The following is a 5,327-nucleotide window of genomic DNA, read 5'->3' as shown; positions in this document are numbered from 1 at the left end:
TTTGACCTGGCGTGGGAACAAACCCCACATTGCGGCCAATTCTTTACAACACCCATAAGGAGAAGGTGGCTTAGGCCTCCAAAACTTTAAGCTATAGAACTGGGCTGCTTTGATTAGAAATATCCTGGATTGGCAATTGGGGACTTCTCATTTTGGGGACATTGACTTGGAAAATGCAGTTCTAAATCCAATTTAAATATCGTTTGTACCTTACCTTAAACCGGGAGACTACCCACCTCACTTGAGAACATCTATTCTTTACAAGGGCCTTCTAGCAGCGTGGCAGATGGCCTACAAATTTCTAGGTGCATTGCATCCTTCCCCTAAACTGATTCCCTTGGTTGGTAATCCAGATTTCCAGGCATGTACAGACACTTTGCCTTTTCATCAGTGTAAAGAAAAAGGAATTAGAGTAGTTGGGGATCTTTTGGACTCTGTCGCAAACAGTCAAATAATTCCACAATTCGAGCACTAAATATTCCACCCCAAACAAGCAGTTTTATGCGTATCTGCAAGTACGTCATTATTTTGATACTCTTAACAAAATTACACTAATTTCTGGAACTCATCGCTATTTGCTATACCACAGACCGCTTACACAGAGGGTAACTTTTCTCTATCCGGAATATATATAACTCTACCGCATAGATTGGCTACTGACATGCAGGTATGAGTTCTATAGAAGTGGACAAGGAGAGGTATGGATGGCATCTCTTCCTTAAGAAAAAAAATCAACATTAAGCATTCCCCTACGTGAGGCACAAATGCGAATAATACATTTTGACTATATAACCCCCCGTAGACTCTGTAAGTGGAATCCTCAACAACCAAATAGATGTGGGAAGTGTGGGGTGGTGGCACCTGATGTACCTCATTATTTCTTTCAATACCCCTTATTATGGCTTTGGGCCCGAATACAGTTTTGCCTCCCAGGTGCATTGGTGATCACCATTATGCTTTGAATAGAGCAGTTCTGTTTTTTTCCGCTGGGATGAACAACTCAGGAAATATCACAGGTTGCTAACATTATTTATGCATTTGGCCAGGAAGTGCATACTATGGCCTAGATTTGGAGTTTTGTCGGTAACGACCCGCGTAGCTAACGCCGGCTTTTTTCTGGCCGCACCATAAAAATAACTCTGGTATTGAGAGTCCACATAAAGGCTGCGTTAGGCTCCAAAAAAGGAGCGTAGAGCATTTTTAACGCAGCTTCAACTCTCGATAACAGAGTTGCTATGCAAGCGGCCACCCTCAAAAACGTGCTCGTGCACGATTCCCCCATAGAAAACAATGGGGCTGTTTGAGCTGAAAAAAAACCTAACACCTGCAAAAAAGCCGCGTTCAGCTCCTAACGCAGCCCCATTGTTTGCTATGCGTAAACACTTCCTACGTCTGCAACTAACACCCTAACATGTACCCCGAGTCTAAACACCCCTAACCTTACACTTATTAACCCCTAATCTGCCGACCCCGCTATCGCTGACCCCTACATATTATTATTAACCCCTAATCTGCCGCTCCGTAAACCGCCGCTACTTACATAATCCCTATGTACCCCTAATCTGCTGCCCTAACATCGCCGACCCCTATATTATATTTATTAACCCCTAATCTGCACCCCACAACGTCGACTCCACGTGCCTACACTTATTAACCCCTAATCTGCCAACCGGACCTGAGCGCTACTATAATAAAGTTATTAACCCCTAATCCGCCTCACTAACCCTATAATAAATAGTATTAACCCCTAATCTGCCCTCCCTAACATCGCCGACACCTAACTTCAATTATTAACCCCTAATCTGCCGACCGGAGCTCACAGCTATTCTAATAAATGTATTAACCCCTAAAGCTAAGTCTAACCCTAACACTAACACCCCCCTAAGTTAAATATAATTTTAATCTAACGAAATTAATTAACTCTTATTAAATAAATTATTCCTATTTAAAGCTAAATACTTACCTGTAAAATAAATCCTAATATAGCTACAATATAAATTATAATTACATTGTAGCTATTTTAGGATTAATATTTATTTTACAGGCAACTTTGTAATTATTTTAACCAGGTACAATAGCTATTAAATAGTTAAGAACTATTTAATAGTTACCTAGTTAAAATAATTACAAAATTACCTGTAAAATAAATCCTAACCTAAGTTACAATTAAACCTAACACTATACTATCATTAAATTAATTAAATAAAATACCTACAATTACCTACAATTAAACCTAACACTACACTATCAATACATTAATTAAATACAATATCTACAAATAACTACAATGAAATAAACTAACTAAAGTACAAAAAATAAAAAAGAACTAAGTTACAAAAAATAATTTTTTTTTTACAAACATAAGAAAAATCTTACAACAATTTTAAACTAATTACACCTACTCTAAGCCCCCTAATAAAATAACAAAGCCCCCCAAAATAAAAAATGCCCTACCCTATTCTAAATTACTAAAGTTCAAAGCTCTTTTACCTTACAAGCCCTGAACAGGGCCCTTTGCGGGGCATGCCCCAATAAGTTCAGCTCTTTTTCCTGTAAAAAAAACATACAATACCCCCCCCCAACATTACAACCCACCACCCACATACCCCTAATCTAACCCAAACCCCCCTTAAATAAACCTAACACTAAGCCCCTGAAGATCTTCCTACCTTGTCTTCACCTCACCGGGTTCACCGATCGGTCCAGAAGAGCTCCTCCGATGTCCTGATCCAAGCCCAAGCGGGGGGGCTGAAGATGTCCATGATCCGGTAGAAGTCTTCATCCAAGCGGGGCAGAAGAGGTCCATGATCCGGCTGAAGTCTTCATCCAAGCGGGGCAGAAGAGGTCTTCCATCCGATTGAAGTCTTCATCCAAGCGGGATCTTCTATGGTCATCCATCCATCGCAATTCGAGGGACGCCATCTTGGATGATGTAATTTAAAGGTACCGTCATTCATCGTTCAGTCGTCGGCCAGGATGGATGTTCCGCGTCGGAGGTCTTCAGGATCCTGCCGCTCCGCTCCGGATGGATGACCATAGAAGATCCCGCTTGGATGAAGACTTCAATCGGATGGAAGACCTCTTCTGCCCCACTTGGATGAAGACTTCAGCCGGATCATGGACCTCTTCTGTCCCGCTTGGATGAAGACTTCTACCGGATCATGGACATCTTCAGCCCCCCGCTTGGGCTTGGATCAGGACATCGGAGGAGCTCTTCTGGACCGATCGGTGAACCCGGTGAGGTGAAGACAAGGTAGGAAGATCTTCAGGGGCTTAGTGTTAGGTTTATTTAAGGGGGGTTTGGGTTAGATTAGGGGTATGTGGGTGGTGGGTTGTAATGTTGGGGGGGGGTATTGTATGTTTTTTTTACAGGCAAAAGAGCTGAACTTATTGGGGCATGCCCCACAAAGGGCCCTGTTCAGGGCTGGTAAGGTAAAAGAGCTTTGAACTTTAGTAATTTAGAATAGGGTAGGGCATTTTTTATTTTGGGGGGCTTTGTTATTTTATTAGGGGGCTTAGAGTAGGTGTAATTAGTTTAAAATTGTTGTAAGATTTTTTTTATGTTTGTAAATATTTTTTGATTTTTTGTAACTTAGTTCTTTTTTTATTTTTTGTACTTTAGTTAGTTTATTTCATTGTAGTTATTTGTAGATATTGTATTTAATTAATGTATTGATAGTGTAGTGTAAGGTTTAATTGTAGGTAATTGTAGATATTTTATTTAATTAATTTAATGATAGTATAGTGTTAGGTTTAATTGTAACTTAGGTTAGGATTTATTTTACAGGTAATTTTGTAATTATTTTAACTAGGTAACTATTAAATAGTTCTTAACTATTTAATAGCTATTGTACCTGGTTAAAATAATTACAAAGTTGCCTGTAAAATAAATATTAATCCTAAAATAGCTACAATGTAATTATAATTTATATTGTAGCTATATTAGGATTTATTTTACAGGTAAGTATTTAGCTTTAAATAGGAATAATTTATTTAATAAGAGTTAATTAATTTAGTTAGATTCAAATTATATTTAACTTAGGGGGGTGTTAGTGTTAGGGTTAGACTTAGCTTTAGGGGTTAATCCATTTATTAGAATAACGGTGAGCTCCGGTCGGCAGATTAGGGGTTAATAATTGAAGTTAGGTGTCGGCGATGTTAGGGAGGGCAGATTAGGGGTTAATACTATTTATTATAGGGTTAGTGAGGCGGATTAGGGGTTAATAACTTTATTATAGTAGCGCTCAGGTCCGGTCGGCAGATTAGGGGTTAATAAGTGTAGGCAGTTGGAGGCGACGTTGAGGGCGGCAGATTAGGGGTTAATAAATATAATATAGGGGTCGGCGGTGTTAGGGGCAGCAGATTAGGGGTACATAAGTATAACGTAGGTGGCGGCGCTTTGCGGTCGGCAGATTAGGGGTTAATTATTGTAGGTAGCTGGCGGCGACGTTGTGGGGGGCAGGTTAGGGGTTAATAAATATAATACAGGGGTCGGCGGTGTTAGGGGCAGCAGATTAGGGGTACATAAGGATAACGTAGGTGGCGGTCGGCAGATTAGGGGTTAAAAAAATGTAATCGAGTGGCGGCGATGTGGGGGGACCTCGGTTTAGGGGTACATAGGTAGTTTATGGGTGTTAGTGTACTTTAGAGTACAGTAGTTAAGAGCTTTATGAACCGGCGTTAGCCCAGAAAGCTCTTAACTACTGACTTTTTTCTGCGGCTGGAGTTTTGTCGTTAGATGTCTAACGCTCACTTCAGACACGACTCTAAATACCGGAGTTAGAAAAATCCCATTGAAAAGATAGGATACGCAATTGACGTAAGGGGATCTGCGGTATGGAAAAGTCGCGGCTGAAAAGTGAGCGTTAGACCCTATTTTGAGTGACTCCAAATACCGGAGGTAGCCTAAAACCAGCGTTAGGAGCCTCTAACGCTGGTTTTCACGGCTAACGCCAAACTCCAAATCTAGGCCTATGCCTGTAGACGAATAGAAAAGCCCCATCCGTCACTCAGTTCAAACACAAACTGTATAAACTAATATTCACTGAACAGTTCAATGTAAAACTTGATGTAGTGCATAGACTGCAACCCTTTTTGACTAAATGGGAACCTTTCCTTTAAGTGGAGGGATTATGTTCCTTTTTTTTTCTCTCGTGCTAGTCCCAGAGACACTAGAGATTCCTATTAAAATGCTGTAATAAATTTGCTCCCATGATACACATGTGGCTAGATTACGAGTTTTGTGTTATGAGTGAAAAGCAGAGTAAAGGCTCTTTTTCACTACCGCTGGTATTACGAGTCTTATAGGTTTAGGGGCACCGCACACT

This window comes from Bombina bombina, chromosome 1 (assembly GCF_027579735.1).
Source record: "Bombina bombina isolate aBomBom1 chromosome 1, aBomBom1.pri, whole genome shotgun sequence".
Lineage (NCBI taxonomy): Eukaryota > Metazoa > Chordata > Amphibia > Anura > Bombinatoridae > Bombina > Bombina bombina.
Note: the sequence above shows the minus strand (reverse complement) of the source record.